Consider the following 22,585-nt stretch of genomic DNA (forward strand, 5'->3'; position numbering starts at 1 on the left):
AGCAGTGTGGTTGGTTGCCCACCACTAGACCACTTCAACTCCCCTAATTTTTCTTGTGGTTATTATCATTAGGTATCATCAAGTGCAATTTACTCATTGTGACACTATGAATAACTGATCTGAACCCTGTCCAATCCTCGGCCATCCTCAACATTTCTGGCATACTTTAGCCCATTGCAGCAGCCACTGTGTCTGCCTTTCTGTTTGAGGTCTTCTTTGGCCAACTCTCCAACTTTCCAAGCATTAAGTCTCTTTCCAAGGAATAGCTTCTCCTAACAACATGTCCAAAATATGTCAGATGAAAATTTATAATATTTACCTAGCTATACTTTCTCCAAGATATATCTGTTTGTTCTTTTGGTAGTACTCTTTTCCAACACCACAGATAAATGACATCAATTATTTTCCTGTTATCCTTATTTGTTGTCCAGCTTTCGAATGCATAACAAGTGACTGAAAATATTATGGCCTGAATCAGATACACTTTGGTCCTCAATCTTTCATGATTGTTCCTCAGTAGTTTGTAAATGTTCCTGACTTCCAACTTTCCCAATGCAATATGTCTTCAAATATAACTCTGAGGACCAAGTGTGTTGATTATGGATCCAAGTAAGGTGAAATTGTTGACTGTTTCAAACTTTTGTCAGTCATGATGTTACCTATTGGTCCAGTGGCGATAAATTTTGTTTTCTTAATGTTGAGATGTAATCCATATTGAAGGCTGTAGTGTTTGACTTTCTATAGCAAGAACTTCAAATACTCCTCACTTTCACCAAGCACAATTGTATCATCTACATAAGTTATTAATGAATATTTCTCTGCCTCTGATGCCACATTCTTCCTCTTAGAGTCTGGCTTCTCAAATGATTTGCTCAGCATACAGATTGAATAGGTAAGGAGAAAGGATAAAACCATAATGCACACTTTCCTGATTTTAAGCCAGATGGACCACATCTGTTTAGAGATCTACATCATATGTTTAATATCAGCAATCATAACAAGACCACTTGCTGGTTGTGAAACAGGCTATCAATTTCACATGTGCAAGTTGAATTTGAGGCTGAAGAAAATTTTTAAACATCCACTCAAAACAAAATAAGATCTTAAATCTATCCACCTGAATTTAAAATCATCTTAAGAGTAGGTTTGAGGTATTAAACACCAGTGATCAATGGCCAGTTGAGTTGTGGATGACAACAAGGATATCCGTGAAGAGAACCAAAGGTTATTACAAAGACTGAGGAGAAAGAAAAACCCAAAAGATAATCTGAAAATTGTAATAGAGCATCAACAAGCTAGAAAAAAGGGAAGTGATACTGAAGTTAACGAGTTAAACAAAACATTTCTAAGGGCAGTTTGAGAAGACAAAGCAAAGTAGTATAATGGAATATACAGAGAACTGGAGTCAGAGGATAAAAAAGGGAAAATATTGCTGGCATTTCTCAAGCTGAAAACTCTGTAAAAATAAAGGCAAGACTTGAGTTTCAATGCTGAGGGATGCTTTATCTTGAACGATCTAGGAAATATTACAGGAGGGACAAAATACACAGAGTCATTGTACCAAAAGAAAGAATTGGCTGATGCTAAAATATTTCCGGAAGAACCATATGATCAAGAACCAGTGATGATGAAGGGGAAAGTTCAAGATGCTTTGAAGGCACTTGCAAACAAATAAGTTCTCAGGAATTGGTGGGTACCAATTGACATATTTCAAGTAACAAATGCAGCTTAGATCTATTCACCACTCTACAGCAGGAAATTTGGAAGATAGCTAGCTGACTGAAAGATATCTATATTTGTTCCAATTCTCAAAAAAGGTGATCCAACAGAATGTGGAAGTTACAAATAACTATTAATAATTCATGCAAGCAAAATATTGCTGAAAATCATCCCTAATGGGCTCAAACAATTCATTGACAGAACTGCCAGTGTGCAGGCTGAGTTTTGAAGAAGCTGTAGCACCAGGGTTATCACTGCTAATGTCAGATGGATCCTGGTTGAAAGTAAAGAACACCTCAAGAATGTCTTTTCGTGCTTTATTGACTGTGAAAGAGAATTTGTGTCTATCTTAAAAAATTATGACTAACATTGAGAAGAATGGGATTCCCAGAACATTTCAGTTCTTCTGGTAGTCCATGGTATATTCAGTATTCTCAGCCAGCACCTAATAGTGCAACACTCATGTAACTAAAAGATGTACTGTGTTTGATAAATGTCCTGGAAAAACCCCAGTGAAAGTATTAAAATCTTAGAAATCAATTTTTACCTCAAAAAGGCATGATATTTTCAGTGAAAATACATGTGAAATCTGGACAATGAATAAATAATAACATAAAGCAAGGTTTTTGAATCATGGTGTTAGTGAATGTCAGTTATAGAAATGAAATTAATTAGTTATATAGAAATTAAATTATATAAATTAAATTATAATACCAGTGTTATTTTTCCATTCAATTAATCCAAGTCACATATTTTAATTTTATTTGTTGTATTGGTATTTTGACATTAAGTATAGATGGGGAATTTCTATTACATTTAATGACTTGTATGGGTGAAGAAACAAAAACATTATGATTAAAAGTTACATCTCTTTTTTCATTATTATAATATCAGAATAGATCCATGACTTTATAGTTATATATTATTTTTATTTTTATGTTAAATTTAAAAACAGTTTTTATTCCATTTTAAATTTTTTCCAAGTAGTTTATCCATAAAATGAGAACTATTTTCTCATATACATTTATTGTAAAAAATATTCCTATTCTTAAGTAAAAATGTAAGGATGAAGAAATAGAACTTAACCTGAAGAAAATATATGTTTGGCACCACAAGTTAAACAACCCAATTGAAAAATGGGCACAGGATATGAATAGACATTTGACCAAAGAAGACATTCATATGGCAAACACATGTTCAAAATCCCTAGCTCTAAGAAAGATCCAAATCAAAACAACTATGAGATATCATCTCACCCTAGTACTAATAGCAAAATTTAACAGAACAGCAAGCAACAAATGTTGGCGAGGTTGTGGAGAAATTGGAACCCTTATTCACCGTTGGTGGAAGTGTAAAATGGTGCGACCACTATGGAAGGCAGTATGGTACTTACTCAAAAAGTTGCAAATAGAGATACCATTTGACTGAGCAATTCCACTACTGAGAATACCCCAAAGAGACCATAACTGCCACACAAGCAGATATATGCACACCCATGTTTATCATGGTTTTGTTCACAATAGCAAAGAGTTGGAAACAACCTAAGTAAGTGCCCATCAACAAACAAATGGATAGAGAAGCTGTGGTATATTTACACAATGGAATACTACACTGTATTAAAAAATAAGGAGCTCATGAAATATTATACAAAATGGGTGACCCTGGAGGATATCATGCTGAGTGAAATATCTCACAAAAGAACAAATACTACATAGTGCCACTGTTTTAAAACGGGACTGACATCGGGGTTAGGAGTAGACTGAGAAAGATAGGATAAATTATGTATACTGTATTGAAACAGATGCAGGAGAGAACTGTTTAAAAGGGATATATGATCAGGTATTATTGTCATGACAAGAGTCCATAAAGAAGGCTGCATAGTGGAGTGGACTTGGTGTGAGGAATTGTATAACAATGAAATATTTTTTCTTTTATTTTTCAAAGAGAAGAGTGAACTGGGGGTGACGGGTGGGCAGGGAGTAAAGTGCACCAGTGAATGAACAGAAATTCAAAGTCTCTATAAACTTTCATCTAAATTAATTTAAAAACACCCAAAATATATGTTTGCTACTATGAGATTTTTTTGAGGTCATCCTTCCAAATACATGTTTATCACTAATTGTAAAATGTTCAATGCAATTTTACCTTCTTGGATTCTACTTTATGAAACACAGTTATTCCTTCAATAAAATATGTTGGGTTTTATTTCTAATGGTGCAGCACTGACAATATTTCTAATGTCTGTATTTCTTCTAACTGTTCATGACAGTTGCGTACTTTCTACAGTGATTTACATGGGAGAAAATCGGCAATCTCCTGTGTAATTTACTACATTTGAATGCCTGCTGGAAGGTCAATTGAGTTGGTTCTGACTAGAAGGGACCAAACAATTAACATGGTGATTTAGGCTTTCTCTACCATGCTCGACAGATTGTTCCATCCTCATTGGTAAAGGTACTAAAATCTAAATTTCTACTACCAATTTGCTCAAGAGAAACTAGGCTTTTACTATCATGTTTGTCAACTTTTAGCTTCTGATCATTTTCATTTCCACATTTTTAATTATTTGCTTTCAGTAATTAACTGCCTCTGAAAACTCACAAGAAGGTCAGTTATGGGTCAGTTCTGACTCCACACTATGCAACTGTTGCTTAACAGCCTCAGACTTAGTGACTTAAATACATTTATTATCTCACCGTTTTGAAGTTTGGAACACTAAAATTATTTCACTGGGCTGAAATCTGCCAGTAGGACTTTTCTTTTTGAAGGATCTAGGGGAACAACCATTTTCTTACCTTTCCCAGATCTGGAGGGAGCTCAGAGCTCTAGTGTGAGAAGCTCTGCTGCAATCCCAAAAGCATGTAATTTCAATCTACCAGAGGCTCTCTGGGAGAAGGATGGGTGTTCTCTTCCCATGTGATTTGCTGCCTCTGAAAACCCACTTGAGGGTCAGCTATGAGTCCTGTACAACTCCATGGCACACAACAATCATAAATTAATCTAGTATATTTTTACTAAGTAAAATTTAGTCAGTGATTTATATGTAAAGAAATTATATGTAAAGAAATTATCGGCAATTTGGAATGACTTCTTGCACAAAAGCACTTATATAATATTTAGATCAATAACTCTAACTGGGTATTAATATGAATATTGTCAGGCCTGAAACTTAGTTCCTTCTGTAATAAATATATATTTATTGTATTGGTTTTTAATATTTAAAAAGAATAATCTTCATTGTTGAAATAATGCTTTTCAACCTAATGAATTTTCAAATACAACATGACAAAGCAATCATTCAGATAAGTCTGTCTGTTTCTCGGTTAGGAGCAAGTTTAATTCAGCCAAAACTGCTCTATAACTAGCCATGAATAAGTGCAGACAAAAAAGTTCAGAAGAGACAGATGGAGTGTCCATGGCCAAACAAGCTAGAGAAGACACTGCAGGAATCACAACTTCATTCTGGCCTTGAAAAGTGAATGTAATTCGGATTGGCAGAGAAGCATGAGCAATGGGAGAGAGCACAGAAGCCATGTACCCAGCATTGTTAGCTGATTAAATTGCAAGGATAGGGGCCATTTTCGGGAGGAATACCAACAATGTGGAATGAGTCTGTTTTAGATTTGCCAACTACTAATTTAGAGTAGATATTTGGAAAACTACTCAAATGTCAGTATTTCCTTGCTTGTAAAAATGGGGTGGTGATGGTAGTGGTTGCTGGTTTTGTGTGACATTGATTTAGAACCATCTCATAGCTGACTATCCACGAGGTTTTCAGAGATAGTAAATCACATGGGGGGAGACTGTTCATCTTTCTCTTGCTGAGCAGTTGGTAGATTTGAATCATGTACCTTTGCACCTTCTAAACCCTGTTGTTGTGTGCTGTGGAGTTGGAACAGTGCCGTTGATGACATGCTAGTGGGTTTTTAGAAGCAGTAAATCACACTGGAGAAGATTGTCTATCCTTCTACAGAGCAGCTGGTGGATTTGAACCATGTGCCTTTGGGATTGCAGCTCAGCTTCTTACAACTTGGCCACTATTTCTTACAACTAGTAACAACTCCAAGCTTCTTACTATTAGGCCAACTGTTTTCCCTTGGTCACATTGTTGGTATTAGGATACACATATTAATATAATACATATAAATATACACTGTAAAAATCTACGATAATATGATAGATTTTTTACAGTTATATATTAGTTTATAATTAGGGGACTCTAGTGCTATAGACCATAAGGTGTTACACTTATACATATTGGTGCCTTTCTGACTGTTAAAATACAATAGTTAACCAGAAAGAGAAGATGAGCAAACTCCTTCCATGTGATCTGAGCCTCTAAAAATCCACTAGGAGATTAGTTATGAGATAATTCTGATTGGACAGCCATGAGTAAGTGGCATTCATGATTCATTAGCCTTGGTTTGGCCCTACCTACATTCTGCTTGACTGTATATCACAATTCAATTTCCTCTCATTTCCTGCAATGACTATTCAAACCTCTACTCATTGTTTTCTGGTAGTTTTTTAAACAGTAAAGCAGAGTGACTTCCTCACCATTTTATTACATATACTCATATGCTTTATCCATCCTTTCTTGCTCCTCCCTCATCTAAGTCAAATAGTATCTATCTTTGTAGAAGTAATGGGTAAACCTGATTCCTGAGTCATATTGTTTTCCCTGCCTTGTGAAGATTTCAAATCCAACACAATCCAAAACAGCTATACTAACACATAGGCAGAAATTTACTAGTAGTTAAAGCTAGATTCAGAAGAGGCCATGTCACCAGGGGTATCATTGCTGATGTCAGGTATATACTGGCTGAAAGCAAAGATTACCAGAAGATTCTCTATTTGTGTTTTACTGGCTATGCAAAGACATTTTACTATGTGGATTAAAGGAAATTATTACTAAAACTGAGAAGAATGAAAATCCCAGGACACTTAATTGTGCTCATGTGAAACCTGTACCTAGATCAAGAGGCTATTTTGCAAACAGAACCAGGGAACAGTATGTGATTTAAAATTAAGAACGATATGCATCAAAATTGTATCCTTTCTTCATACATATTCAGTCTATATGCTGAACAAGTCATCTGAGAAGCTAAAGTTTATGAAGAATGTGACATCAGGATCAGAGAAAGATTAATCAGTAATTTACATTGATACAATATTGTTTGATGAATATGAGGAAGATTTGAAGTGCTTGCTGCACAAAACCAAAGGCTACAGCCTTCAATTTGGATTACATCTCAGTATAAAAAAACCCAAGAATTCTCAGCCCTTAACTGATAGGCAGCATCGATGGCAAAGAGACTGAAACTGTCCATATTTCATCTTGTTTGGATCTGTAATCAGCACCCATGGTACTAGCAGTCAGGAGGTGATCAGGATATGTATTGAACTGGGAAAGTGTAATCAGGGACCTCTTCAAGTAATTGAGGAGCAATGATGCCAGATTGAGGACTAAGATTCAGATTGTAGTGTTTTGAAATCACTTACTGTGCATTTGACAGATAGAGAGCAAATAAGAATGACAGAAGAATAATTGATGTCTTTGAGCTGTGGTATTGGAGAAGAGTATCGAATAGACCATGGACTGCCAAAGATCAAACAGATATATCTTGGAGAAGATGCAGCCAGAGTGCTCCATGAAGGCAAAGAAGATAAGGCTTAGTCTCACATACTTTGGACATGTTGCTAGTAGATATTATTCCTTGGAGAAGAACATCATGCTTGGAAAGGTGGAGGGTCAGCAGAAGAGAGGAAGACCCTTTAGCAGATGGATTGACACAGTGACTGCAGCAATGGGCTCAACTTTGTCAGAGATTGTGAAGATGGCCCAGGATAGAAGAGGCTCCAGAGCTGCAGTTCATAGGCTCATTGTGGGTCATAGTCTCTCGAGGGTACCTAACAACATTTCAATGTCCTCATATCTCTTCCTTAACGGTACATCCCCTTTGTGTATTTATTTTGTTCTCCATTAAATCTAGATTTCTAAGAGGGCTGATATAATCTCAAAATTCCCATTTCTTCCAACTTTAAAAGTTGTTATGTACAATTGAGTCAAACTGACCCATAGCTGAGGGTTTTCAGAGGTGGTTAACCTGCTTTATAATCTCTTTAGTCTAAATTTTTATCCCATACCCATTCTAAACTGCTCTTACCAAGTTTAACTTTGTCTTCCATATTGTAAATTCAAATGGACACCTTTCAGTCCCTGGCATCCTTGACCCCTAGGCAGCAATTAATTAAGCTCTTTTTTGGAAATACTTGTTTTCTTGTCACTTCACTGTATCTAGCATGATTCTGAATTACAAACAAAAAAAAATCATACTAGCATTTTATGTGCAAAAAGAATGTGTGAAAAGATGTTAGATGGTCCCAGTCTCTTTGAGAGGGCAGAGGCAAATCTCACATGTGGATTCAGCCAGAACAACATCTATCACACATGTGTATACCCCCAGATAGTTCTGATTCTTAATGCTAACTCTACAGCTCATATAAATACTGCACACTTTCATTATCTATGCCATTGTTACCATCCTAAATACTGTCTTCTTTTCTATGCTTGTCTCAATAATGCATTGGATTGAATTAAAAATACATGTATATAGTGTGGAAGCTATGTAATAATGTTACTAGAAATGAACTCATTGTAAGATTAAGAGTGAAATACAACACACCTTAATCTTATCACAGCCATGATCAATTTAAGGAAAGTGCTTGGGGGGTGGCCTATACTACCTTTTATTTCCCTAGAGAAAGCCAGCAGAGAGAGTCCCACCAAGAAAGAATCACCAGGAGTGGAAAGAGTTCTGTAAGGCTTGGGTTTCTTCTTTTGAAAGCTCTTTGACATTAGAGAAGGTCAGTATCCATTAATTTATAGATGATGAAGGAAACAAGAACTTTCCTAAACGACCAATTTCTATCACTGATGCTATTTGAATGTTTCACATCTTTCAACTCTTACTGTTTGCATAGACATATGTACTTGTTTGAAATTCTCTCTCCTTTCACAACTCGCATGACTAACTCTTCTCCTTTAGATATTATTTTAGTAGCTTAGATTACTAGGCTCTTTATTCACCTGCACGATTAGATCAGTAGCCACCACTTTGATCCTATCTTTTGTAAACTATCATAGCATGCTATTGCTATTGTTCATCTCTCTTTTAAGGGTGAGAGGTGCTGCAGGGACAAGGACTGCACTTCTTCAGTTATACTCTAAACTTTTAATTGCTGGAGAGTCAGAACCAACTCCTAGCTGACCCTCCATTAGATTTTTTCCAATTATAAATCTCATGGAGAGAGTTTTCCTCCTTATTTCTGCCTCAGACTCGCTGGTGGTTTCAAACTACCAGAGGCACAAGCTCTAGTTGGCCTAGTGACAAGAAGCTGTGCTGCAATCCCGAAGGCACATGGTTCGAGGCCATCAGCTGTTCTGCGGGAAAAGGATGGTCAAGTTCCTCCAGTGTGTTAACTGCCTCTGAAAACCCACTATGGGTCGGTTCTGACTCTATGGTACACAACAAGAACAACAACTCATGCGCCTTTTTCTTTAACATTCTTTCATCTTTCTCCGTAAATATTATTTGGTGACTCACTCTCAGTTCTGTTTCAGAGATTCCTACTACAGGTAACAATTTAAAAAAAAATAATAATCAGAAGTTCAGTTCCCAAGCTGTGAAGAGTAGCTGTAAAATTGGCGTAATGCTAGAACTCTTTTGGAAAATTGTATGATACAAATTTACAAAGAATTAATTTGTAAAAAAAAATCAAGGAAGTTTACAAGTCTTATTTTGAGATGTCAGGCAGTTGTGTTTCAATACTGTATGATCGATACGGTTTTCAATACATTAAAACTAATGATATTTCATAAACAATTCTTGAATGCCACTGATTTTAAATATATGATTGCTGGCAATTCCTTAAATGTTAGCTTATTGGTAAATGGCATTTTAATTTACTCTTGACTGCTTTTCCCTGTGCGGCCTCTTTATACTTGCAAATTTTTAATTTTTAAAATTCTCTTATCTTCCCAAATGTTACCATCAAATCTCTTTCCAGAATTACATTTCTCAGAACTTAGCCTTTTTCCTGGTGTGTGAATTAAGTTTTTGATCTCTTTGCCAACTTTGCCCAGCCAGTTTTTCACAGCTGGTTGGCCAATATTTAACAATAGCCCTTACTGATCTATATTATTCTTCAATATGTGGCATGCTTGCAGTTAAGCTACATGACTTAAGCTTTCTATTGGCTAAGCAAGAAGGTGCTAGTGTTTATTAATATGCTAATATAATCTTTCTACAGGATAGAACAGAAATGCTGTGGGTTTAAAAATATGCTTTGACATGCAGGTTGTTTAAAGTGAGAATAGTTTATAGAGGTGTGGCAAAAGCAGGTAGGATAGAGGACCTCAGGCCGAGAATTCCCACTACTTCAGAGGTTAGTCTAGAGACAAGTTTCGAAGCCACAAATGTTGTTCTACTTATGACTGACTGTGCATGATTAACTGTGCAAACTGGTGCTAGAGGGAACTTTCTGAAACCCAGATCTGATTATGTTAAGTCCCTCATAAAACATTTACCATTTCCCATAGAATGACTGTAGTCCCACTTTTTTAATGAGGCTCATGAAAGCTTCGTTGATTGCATTCCTACAACTTTTAATTTGTCCCTGGATTCTTGTGCCTCCATTTCTTCAATTGTAAATGTCCGGAGTTAGGTGAAATGATTTTTAAAGGAGCTTTCAGGTCGGAAGTTCTCCAATACTGAATAATTACAGTCTGCTTCAACTTTCAGAAAGGATAAAAGGGAATTTATAAATTTATAAATTCCTGATTCTAAAATAGACCAGTTTGAATCATCCTGGGGCAAGAGAAGTTGTTCAAGTTTAAGAAACACAGTTTACTTCTCCTTTTTAAGTTCAATGGATCATAGCTGTGTCCAAAGTTCTGAAATATCAGTCTCTGCTGTAGCCATATATGTGTGCTTTCTCTTTGTTATGGTTGTAAAGTCTGAGGATTGGTAAAAACCTTTTTTCTAGGTGTTGGCTGTTATGTGCCATCAAATTACCTACAAATCATAGCAACCTTATATACAGCAGCTCTGAACCCTGCCCTGTCCTGAGCCAGTCTCACTTATTCTGACACATTAAACCCCATTGCCCCAGTTACAGTATCCATCTCATCTAAGGTCTTCCTCTCCTGCACTGTCCCTCCAGCCTTCCATGCATGAAGTCCTTCTCAAAGGACTGGTCTCGCCTGGCCATGTGCCCAAAGTATGTGAGATGAAGTTTAAAAATCCTAGCCTCAAAGGAGAAACTTGGTTTCACCCTCTCCAAGGCAGACCTATTTGTTTTCTTGGCAGTCCATGGTATATTCAAGACTCTTCTCCAGCACCAAAATTTGAAGGCATCAATTCTTCTTTGTAATCATTAGTCATTGTCCAGGTCTCTGATGCATAACGAGTAATTCCGAAGACCATGGCCTGGATTAGGCACACCTTAGTCTCTAGACTGGCATTGTTGCTTTTCAGTACTCTGGAGAGGTCTCTGACAGCAGATTTACCTAATGAAATTCATCTTTTTATTTCCTGGCTACTGGTACCAAGAGTGTTGAGTGTAGAGCCAAGCAAGCTGTAATTGTTAACCTCAATCTCTTCACCATCCTTTATGATGCTGATAATTGGCTCAGTGGTGAGAATCTTTGTCTTCTTGGCCTTGAGCTTCAATCTATTGAAGACTACAGTCCTTGACCTTCTTCAGCAAGTGCTTCAGGTCTTCTTTTATTTCAGCAAGCAAGGTTGTGTCACCTGCATAATATTGTTATTAATGAATCTTCCTCCAATCTTGATGCCACATTCTTCCTCAAAAAGCCCTGTCTCCTAAGTGATCTGTTCTTCATATATTTTCTAGAGTTAATTCCAATTCATAGTTACCTAGTGAATGTCCAAGTAGAATTATGCTCCACAGGATTTTCCATGACTCATTTTTGGAAGTGTATCGCCTGCTCGCTGAAACTAAGGAGGACCTCATGCACTTACTGCAGAGGGTCAAGGACTGCAGCCTTCAGTATGAACTGAAGCTCAATGTTAAGAAGACCAAGATTCTCACCACTGGACCAATTGGTAGCATCAGGATGGATGGCGAAGAGATTGAGATTGTTCACAGCTTCAGTTTGCTCGGCTCCATGGTCAACACTCTTGGCACCAGCAGCCAGGAAATAAAAAAACGTATTGCGATGGGAAAGTCTGCTGTTAGGGACTCAAGAGCAACAGTGTCTCTCTGGAGACTAAGGTGCTCCTGATACAGGCCATGGTTTTTGCAATCACTTGTTATGCATCAGAGAGTTGGACAATGACTAGGGAGGATAGAAGGAGAATTGATGCCTTTGAGCTGTGGTGCTGGAGAAGAGTAATGAATGTACCATGGACTGCCAAGAAAACAAACAGATTCATCCTATAGAGGGTTAAACTAGGCTACTCCTTGGAGGCAAGGATTCTGGGGATTCGTCTGACATACTTTGGACATGTTATAAGGGGAGACAGGTCCTTGGAGAGGGACATCATGCTTGGGAAGGTGGAGGGACAGCGCAGGAGGGGAAGACCCTCTATGAGGTGGATTGATTCAGTGACTGGGGTAATCAGAATGGGTGTGTCAGAGGCAGTGCGATTGGCACAGGATAGAGCAGGGTTTAGGGCTGTTGTACATAGGGTCGCTATGGGTCGCAAACGACTTGGTGGCACATAACAACAACAACATTGCCAGATCTCTCTTCTGAGCGAAATCGGGGTCCACTCAAACCTCCACTCAGTTGGCAGCTGAGCACTTTGTCTATTTGTGTCATCTAAGGACTTTTGAGGGCTAGTTGTTGTTGCTATGTACTATCTCATCATAACGACTCCTGGCCTACCCTCAAGTGGATTTCCAGAGGCTATACATTACATACCTTTCTTCAGTATTGCATCTGGTGGATTCAAACCACTTACCTTTGAATTGGCAGCATAACTCCTTAACACTAGACCACAAGAGATCCTTTTGGAAGGTTGGTTGTGACCTAGAAAATCTTGTAATACTTTATCTAAAGATGATAATATTAAGGTCTAGGGATAGAAGTACCTGTTAGGCTTCTACTAGGGAGGGTTAGGAGTAGAGCGGGGGCTGCCTTTTACCCACTTCACTGTTCTTTGCTCCAAGACTGCTTCATCATGATGCTTAATACACATAATCATCAACAGAGTCCTGTCTAAATGCTTGGATAGTTTACTGGGAAGAGAGGGGGCTCATTGCTCCATGTCCTATCAATGTGTCTGAGAATATTTTTTTCACTTTTATCCTACAAGATGAAAGGTCTTCAATTCATTAAATTTACTGAACAGATGTTTAGTGAGGGCTATATGTTGTTCTGGATAAGCTTCCCACTGTCCTGAATCTTATATAATATTTGATATAGGTAGACAACAACCATATTGATAAACGACTTGTTAGGATATCTTCAGATACTAATAAGTAATAGAAAATAATAAAGGTGAAAGGTAAAAAGTCACTGGTGTTGGAAGGCCACTTTAGACTTAGTAATGACTGTTGAAAGGAGTATGTCAGGGATGCATCCTGTCTCATCTGGGAGGCAAGGCTTTATGAGGAGGAATGTGGTATCAAGATTGGAGAAAGACTCATAAATAAACTACGTTATGCAGGTGACACAACCTTTCTTATTGAAACTGAAGAAGACTTGAAGCCCTTGCTGAAGAAAGTCAAAGGTTGTAGTCTTCAAGGACTGAAGCTCAACATCAAGAAAACAAAGACTCATCACTGGGCCAATCAGCAGCACCATTAAAGATGGAGAAGAGATTGAGATTGTTGGCCATTACAGATTACTCAGCTCCACAATTAACATTCTTAACATCAGCAGTCAGGAAATCAAAAGACAAATTGTATTGGAAAAAATCTGCCGTTAGTGACCTCTCCAGAGTACTGAAAAGCAATGATGTCAGTTTAGAGACCAAGGTGTTCCTAATCCAGGCCATGGTCTTTGCAATTACTTTTTATGCTTCAGAGAGCTGGACAATGGCTAAAAAGATAGAAGAAGAGTCAGTGCTTTTGGGTTGAGAAGAGTCTTGAACATACCATGGATCTCCAAGAGAACAAAAGGTCTGTCTTGGAGAGGGTTAAACCGGTTTAAGTCTCTCCTTGGAGGTTAGGATTTCAAAGCTCTGTCACACACTTTGAAAATGTGGCCAGGAAAGCCAGGTCCTTGGTGAAGAGTGGAGGGACATCACAGGATAGGAAGTCCCTGGGTGAGATGGATTGATAAAGCAAATGGCACATTGGGGCTTGGTGTGTTGAAATTAGTGTGACTAGTGTGACTGGCTCAGAGCAGGGCAGTTTTCAGAGCTGCTAGACATAGGATTGCTATGGGTCACAGGCGGCTTGACAACATATAACAGCAACAGCAGGAACAGTAACAATCACCTTTGACTGCCAGAAGAATGACAATTCTGTCTTGGCGGAAGTTCAGCCAGAATACTCCTTGGAAGCAAAGATGGTGAGACTTCTCCCACATACTTTAGGCATCTTCTCCAGAGACTAACACTTCTAATAGCATCATACCTCATAGATTGTTAGAGGAACACCCTAGTGTTAGAGACTTAATTTGCTAATGAACATTGTTGTTTTTAAGGACTGTAGTAGGTTGTTGTGTTGTTGTGATTATCTTTGAGTCAAGCATGACTCATAGCAACTTTAAGAACAAAAGGCTTGAAGCCCCTCTATGACTATTGACATTTATCAGGGTTTCTGATAGGCATGTTATTTAGGAAGTAGATGCCACTCCTGCTTCCAATGTAGTAGGTAGACCTCTAATAATACATATTAAGCTAATATATGGATCCTGATGTTACTCTGTTGCAAGTACCCTGGTTTGATTCTCCTTTGCCCAAAGAATAGAGCTGGATAGGAAATAACAGGAAAGTTGGAATCACTGAGGCACCAGAGAGTATAGAGCATTTTAGTTGCTCTTAAAAGAGCCACTGCTGCTTTGTGGCTTTTAAAAGAAACTGCAGTGGCTGCCAAGGTCTGAGTATCTGACTTGTCAAGGAAGAAGGTGAGGACACAAGACTGGAGGTAAAGGCAAAAAGACAGTTTGTTAGAGAAAGTTAGTTCCAGAGAGAGCAATGGGTTACTCTTTGAAGAAAAGAAAAGGGTAGAGGGGAGACTATGCCAACAGGGGACAGGAATATGTGTAGTTCGCTCACTACCTTGCATGGTCATGCTTTAGGCCTGAAGTCTGGGACAAGGAGTGATGTCTTGGGAAGTTAAAAATATTGGTGGGTTGTTCTTTGTTCCTGAAGTCACTGTGTGAGGAGTCTCACATACCTAAAATGCTAATTAGGTTGTTTCTGGGACAGCTTTTACTGCATATATCATGGCTGTGAGGCACTGAGGTCTTCTTTAGAAGGTGCTGCTATCTGTTCAGTTTTGATTGGATAAAGGCTGGTCATAGCTACTTCACCAGCCTGGGTTTTGTCCTTATCTTGTTGGCATCCACCCTAACATCATTTCCACCAATCCTCGCCTCATAACCATTATCTTACTGTTTTTTTCCCTAACATTGACACCTTCTTGATTATGTAATAGTATTTTTTCAAGGAACTATGAATCTTTCTTAGAGGTACTACCCTCTAAAATGTAGTGTATGGAATGCTGGCTTAAAACCTAGAGGGTAAAAAAAAAAATTTTTTTAAAAACCCTAGAGGGTGCCTAACTGGAAGAGACTGATGATGGTGATATTATTTGAGGACAGTAACCTTTTTGTAATAAATTTAAAAGAATTGGTATGAGTAGCTACAAAGTCCAACCATGCCCCCAAATTGTTTCATCTCTATAGCATGCCCAAATACCGCCCTTTATCAGGGAAGTAAGATTGTCTGTGGTAGCTTTTGTCTAACTTTGAGCTATTCTTTCTATGTAATAGAACAACAGGCAAACTCTTTCCTCTGGTACCGTCCAGCTCTGGTTTTAGGTCTATCCCTTAGGGCCAGCTGTTTCTATTTGGCCAAAAATCTAGTGAGGAGCTTTGTGAATAGAAAATGAATAAGTGTGTAGAGAATTTAATTGATTGTGAGAATTTAACTCATTAAATTTCTGAGTTGGGATTTGGAACTAAAATACACACCGGACTAAATTTCAACATGATTTTCCACTAGATTACTTTCCAGTCATGCCGTTTTTGTGTTTGAATATCTGCACACAGAAATGGAAATGACATTTATATAGCTTTGCAATTTTACTATGAAAATGTTGCTCTTTGGGGACTTCTGAAGATGGGGCATGAGAAATCAGAAAAGGCAAGTAGCAATTAGTTGTACAGAGTATTACAGTGATCATTTTTGCTGTTTGACTTTTTTACCTCCTTTACTGCACAAAAGCCTGACCCCTCTGTCTCTTAGTCATAGACACTAGCCCCCTGAATGATGCAAAAGCCATTTTCCCCCTTCTAACATTGTAATTTAAAAAGGAAACATCTACATCTGTTTTCAAATTTTGGGGGGAAAAATAGGATAAAATAAAAAAAAATTGCAGGTCAGTGCCTTTCCCTACATGCAGCTTTCTAGTGTGTACATCTAACAGTGAATAGCATTAAGAGACAGTATTTTGAAGCCCGATATACTCTTGTTACAGAAATTACATATCTCTGTAAACAAAATTATAGACTCCCTTGCAGCTGTAAATAGGGTCCTATTAACAGAAATAACTATAATTCAAGTCTCCTTTCCCTCCTTCTCCCATAAGATTTATATGCTTTAACCATTGCCATCATAAGTGCTTTGGGAGGTATCTGGAATGTTTCACACATTCTTATGAGACTGATTTGTCAGGTTTGTTGGCCCTTTCTGCTCAGGGAAACTTCCTTCCCTAGCATATTTCTTTATCTTTGGACAGAGCTACGGCTCCTTCAGGAAACTTCCTTCCCTAGCATATTTCTTTATCTTTGGAAAGAGCTACGGCTCCTTCAGGAATCAGTACTTGCTGCTGCACCTGAGACCCCAGGTGGCTCCGGGCACAGAATCTACTTCTTGGCCTCTGAAATGAATCCTAGTCTCTTCTCTGGTATTTTGGGGAAATTCCAAAGTTCTCTGAACATAACTTTCTCACTGAGTTGTATTTCTCATTCCTGGCTCTTTCATCCACAAGAGTAAATTCTTCATCCATTAGCACACAAAGACTTCTTGACATCCATCTTTCCACTTCATAAGCTTAAACTTAACCTGCTATTGCTTTTCTGGTCACTTGCAATTCTGCAGCACATTCTTTCAGAGCTAGCTTAAAGCTTATTAATCAAGTTGAGTATATTAATAATCCCATTTGACTTCTGCTTTAAACTTAAGATCATAGAACTAATTGCATTTTTCAACACATTCTCCTAGGTGGCTAGCAGTTTGATTTTTAGGTTATAGTGAAGGTGACTCTTGTCTTCAAGTAGCTTAGTGGTAGAAGTTTGTGCAAAGCAACTGGTGGATTTGAACTGAGTGCCTTTGAGATTGGAGCTTGGCTTCTAATCATAGACCACCACAGCTGTGTGTGTGTGTGTGTGTGTGTGTGTGTGTGTGTGTGTGTAAGACCACCAGGGAGTTAAGTACAAACACACACAGACATATATGTAAATGACTAGTACATTGACAGAGAACTACTTGAAGTTCAAGCTGGGTTTAGAAGAGGCGTGGCACCAGGGATATCATTGCTGATGTCAGATCTTGGCAGAAAGCAGAGAATACCAGAATAATGCCTGTGCTTTATTGACTGTGCAAAGGCATTTGACTATGTGGATCCTAACAAATTATGGCAAACATTGAGAAAAAGGGGAATTCCAGAACATGTAACTTGGCTCATGTGAAATCTATACCTAGAATAAGATACTGTGGTGTGAAAGAGTAAGCAAGCACTGCCTGGTGTAAAATTTAAAAAAAAAAAAAAGTGCATCAGGATTGCATCCTTTCCCTATACCTATTCAGTCTGTATGCTGAGCAAATTGTTTGAGAAGCTGGACTATGTAAAGAAGAATATGGCACCAAAACTTGAGGAAAGCTCATTAACAACATGAATTATGCAGATGACACAACCTTGGTGCCTGAAAGGGAGGCACACTTGAGCTACTTTCTGTGGAAGAGCAAGAGCTATTGGCTTCAATATGAATTACATTTGGGAGCAGGAGTGGCATCCACTTCCTAACCAGCATGCCTCTAGAAACTCTGTGAACTTTGATAAATGTCGATAGTTGTAGTGGGGCCTTCAGGCCTTTTGTTCATAGGGTAGCTATGAGTTTTGCTCAATTTGAAGGCAATCAACAACAATGAATTACATCTCAACACCAAAAAAACAAAAGTCCTCACCTCCTAGCCAGTAGGCAACATTGTGATAGATGGAGAAAAAATTGAAATTGTCCACAGTTTCCTCTGAGTTGGATCCACAGTCAACACCCTTAGTACCAGCAGGGGATGCATAGCTTTAAGAAAGTCTGCTGCCAGGGACTTCTCTAAAGTGCTGAAAAATGATGTTGGCAGTTAAACGCAAGGGGCGCCTGTTTCAAGGCATAGTCTTTCCAATCACCCACTATGCATCTGAGAGCTCCATAATGAGCAAGAATGGCAGAATAATCCATGCCTTTGAGTTGTGGTGTTAGAGAAAGGTACTGAATATCCAGCTGACTTCCAAAAGAACAAATATGTATTTTGGAGAAAGCGGAGTCAGCATGCTCCTTGGAGGCAAGGATGATGAAACTTTGTCCATTTACTTTAGGCATGTTTTTCAGGATAAGGAAAAACTTTATGCTTAGAAAGGTGGAGAGTTAGTGAAGGAGAAGAAACTCAACAAGATAGATTGATACTGTGACTGCAGCAATGGCCTCAGGTGTGCCACAGATGGTAAGGATATTCAGGGTAGGACAGAATTCAGGATCCATTTTTCATAGAGTGACTATGAGTTGTATTCAACTCAACAGATCATAACAACCGCAACAACATCATTTGTGTACATGTGTGTGGGGGTGTGAGTGTCACCTACCTCCATTGCCTTAGTTGTGTCAAGCCATCTCATCCAGGGTCTTTCTCTCTTGTACTGTGCCTGTATCCTTCCAAGCATGATGTCCCTCTCTATGGACTGGTCCCTACTTGCAACATGGCCAAAGTATGTGAGATCCAGCTTCAAAATATATGTGTATTTATACCTATGTATATCTACTTTATGTATGTATATATGTGTGTGCATGTATGTATGTATATGTTTGTATGTTATTGTTGTGGTTATTTGTCGTTGAGTTACCTGCAACTCACAGTGATGCTATGCACAACAGCCCTAAACCCTGCTCTATTCCTTGCCAATCTTACTATCTCCGACACACCCATCCCCATTACCCCAGTGACTGAATCAATCCATCTCATCAAGAGTCTTCCTCTCTTGCATTGTCCCTCCACCCTCCCAAGCATGAAGACCCTCTCCAAGCACTCATTCCACCTTGCAACATGTCCAAGATATGTCAGACAAAGCTTCAGAATCCTTGCCTCCAAGAAGCAGCCTGGTTTCACCCTCTTCAGGACAAATGTGTTCTCCTAGTAGTCCATTCAATACTCTTCTCCAGCACCACACCTCAGAGGCATCAGCTATCCTTCTAACATCCCTAGTCATCCAGCTCTCTGATGCATAGCAAATAATTGAAAAGACAATGGCCTGTAGCAAGCACACCTTAGTCTCCAGACTGACATCATTGCTCTTTAGTACTTTGGAGAGGTCTCTGACAGCAGACTTTCACAATGCAATTTGTCTTTTAATTTCATGGCTGCTGGTACCAAGTGTTGATGGTGGAGCCAAGCAAACTGAAGCTGTCAACAATCTCTATCTTCATTATCTATCATGATGCTGCTGCCAGTTGGCCCCATGGTGATAATCTTTGTTTTCTTGATGTTGAGCTTCAATCTATATTGAAGCCTCCAGTCCTTGACCTTCTGCAGCAAGAGATGAAGGTCCTCTTCAGTTTCAGTAAGCAGGGTTGTGTCATCTGCAGAATGCAGACTGTTGATGTGTCAACCTCCAATCCTGATGCCATACTTCTCCTCATAGAGCCCAGTCTCCCAGATAATATGTTCTGCATATTAATTGAAAAGATATGGAGATAGGACACATTCTTGATACACACCCATCCCAGTTTTGAAACATGTAATGTTTCCTTTCTCTGTTTTGACAACTGCGTCCTGGTCCAAGTAGAGGTTTTGCATAAGTACAAGCAAGTATTCTGTTATTCCCATTCTTCTTAGAGTCCATCACAGTTTGTTGTATGTACATTAATGCATATACATTTCTAGGGAGCTCTAGATTGTGGGGGGGCTGGTTGGCTGTGTTGGACTAGACAATGAATAACGTGGCTACAGATAGGAGGAGAACCCATCAAAAACCCATGGCACACAGATGACAAAACCTTTTTTCCTGAAAATAAAGAGGACTTGAAATATTTGCTGCAGAATATTCAAGACTGCAGCCTTAAATATGGATTCCAACCAAACCTCAAGAAAACAAAAATGCTCACTATTGAACCAATAAGCAAGATCATGACAGATGGAGAAAAGATTGAAATGATTTTATTTTAGTTGGGCCCACAATCAACATCAATGGTGACAGCAGTTAAGAAATGGAAAGATGTGTTGTACCAGGAAAATCTGCTATGAAGCTCCCCTCCAAAGTGCTAATGAACAAGGTCAGTTTAAAGACTAAGGTGTACTTGGTCCATGAAATTTTTAGTTGTTTTCTAACCATCTGAAAGTTGGACAGTGAATGACAGAAGCAGCAATGCCTTTGAGTTGTGATATTGGAGAAGAGTATAGTATATCAATCTCATGGACTTTCAAAAGGACAAATAAGTCATTCTTGGAGGAAATGCCACTAAGGTGTGCATTATAGGCAAGAATGGGAAAACTTCATCTCATTTGCTTTGGGCATGTTGTCAGAAGGGGCCAGTCTTGGGAAAAAGACATGTTTGGAAAATTGGAAGGTCAGAGAAAGAAAGGAAAACCCCAATGAGAGAGACTCACACAATAATTGTAACCATAGGCTCAAGCATATCAGTGACAATAAATATGGTTTGGGATAGGTCAAGGTTCAGATCTGCTGTGGATTGGGTTGCTATGAGTCATAATCATCCCTTCGGCACTATGACAGTTAACATTAATTTATAGTATACCTAGCGTTGGTAAGATGGCATCTTTCTCTCTGAACAAATCAGCCCCAGTGACTTGGGGAATGTCAGTTTTGTAAACAAAGTCGAAGCCAGAAAGATGAGTCTGAACTTCTGACCCTTCTGGATGGTGGGAAAGAACCAGCATTTTCCAAAGAAGACAACCCCAGAGGAATCTTGGAAGAGATCAGTTTTGCAACATTGTTTCCAAAATACAGAGAGGCTTACCTGAAAGAATGATGGTCTTTGGTACAAAAAGCCTTGAATGAACATCATGTTAATGCAACCTTGGACCTGATTGAAGGCAGCATAACTGTATAACCAAGAAGACTTTTGAGCCTTATATCATCATTAGGGTCAGAGACCTCATAAAACTTTGAGCAAGGAGTGTTTCATTTGAACAGGTAACACAAATTTTTCAAGATGATTTCATGTGACATCATTAAAATAGGTTCTTTGGTTTGAAATAAAGAAAGGATTGTAAAAAGAAGACAAAGACAATCATAAGGCCCTAAAATATATTACTTTTAAACTGTTCTCTCCCTCATAAGAGTTTGGAATGAGGGTTGCAGAGTGGAGTATACTCAGGGTGGGGGGGGATGCGGGGGGATTATATACCAATGAAGGAGTTTTTTCTTTTGCTTTTCAAGGAGAAGAGCGAACTGGGGGTGGAGTGAGTGGGGAGAAAAGTGCAACAAGGAATGAATGGAAATCCAAAATCTCTGTAAATGTTCATTGAAATTAATAAAAAATAATAAATCTAATTTTATTTAAAAAAAGACAATGACTTATTGGCCCCAGGGGATCTACTTTGAAGGCATTAAAACCATTAACAAACTGTTATATCAGGGAAACACAGTTTCAGCCATTGACCTCTTCAGTGGCTAAAAAAGAGATTTGGAAAGTAGTCCTAGGTACTAATGAAGAATATTCATCCAATATATAACATTAAAACCTTGACGATTAAATGAGATTTGGCAAAAGATTCTGAATTAAGGTCACAAAGTTGGGAAAGATTTCTGCCACAGTTGAAACACAAAAATGTGAATTAACTCAAGGAACAAAAGGAAATCTGTTAAGAAAGCTTATACACCATTACCAACCACAGCCAGAAAGTCAGATTGACAAAGAATTGGCTAGTGGTGAATACTTTTTGAAGGCAAGTCAGAAGAAGTGACAAAAAATGGAAGCTGTAAAGGCAAAACAGGCAAAAGCTCTCAGTAAGAGACAAAAGGAAAGAAACAAAGCTTTTATTGCACTTAAGGAAAAGCCAGGTGTGAAGCCTAAGGAAGCCTCTGCTAAAACTAAAATTGAAGTGGCTGCCATCAAGGAAAAGTTTAAGAAAGCAAAGAATAAGAAATTGGGAGCACTTACAGCTGAAGAGCTTAAGCTTAAGATGGAAACAAATGAAGAGAAGAAAAAAAGTTGCATCATAAAAACATCCCTGAATTTAAGTTTATTAAGGTATATCCTTTTTTAAAGGAGTTTGAGATGGTGCTAGGACATTAATTGCCCTATCTATGAAAAGGATACTTTGATTTTTTTTTTCTGAGTTTCTTTTCTTTCTAGAATACAATATTAAGTAAGTAAATTATTGTATCCATATGTGTTTTTTAAAAAATTTTGTACTAGAAACCAGTATAT

At 38.3% G+C, this 22,585-nt stretch overlaps 1 protein-coding gene and 1 pseudogene across 2 annotated transcripts in view; both read left to right on the forward strand.

The window, feature by feature from the left end:
* NELL2 (NEL-like 2 (chicken)) overlaps nucleotides 1-22,585 on the forward strand; it is a 633,143-nt gene that overhangs the window by 377,731 nt on the left and 232,827 nt on the right. The gene's annotated exons all lie outside the window — the stretch shown is intronic.
* Nucleotides 18,618-22,421, forward strand: LOC102873103 (annotated as a pseudogene).

Source organism: Elephantulus edwardii, unplaced genomic scaffold, assembly GCF_000299155.1.
Source record: "Elephantulus edwardii isolate Elephantulus edwardi_28Jun2011 unplaced genomic scaffold, EleEdw1.0 scaffold00065, whole genome shotgun sequence".
Lineage (NCBI taxonomy): Eukaryota > Metazoa > Chordata > Mammalia > Macroscelidea > Macroscelididae > Elephantulus > Elephantulus edwardii.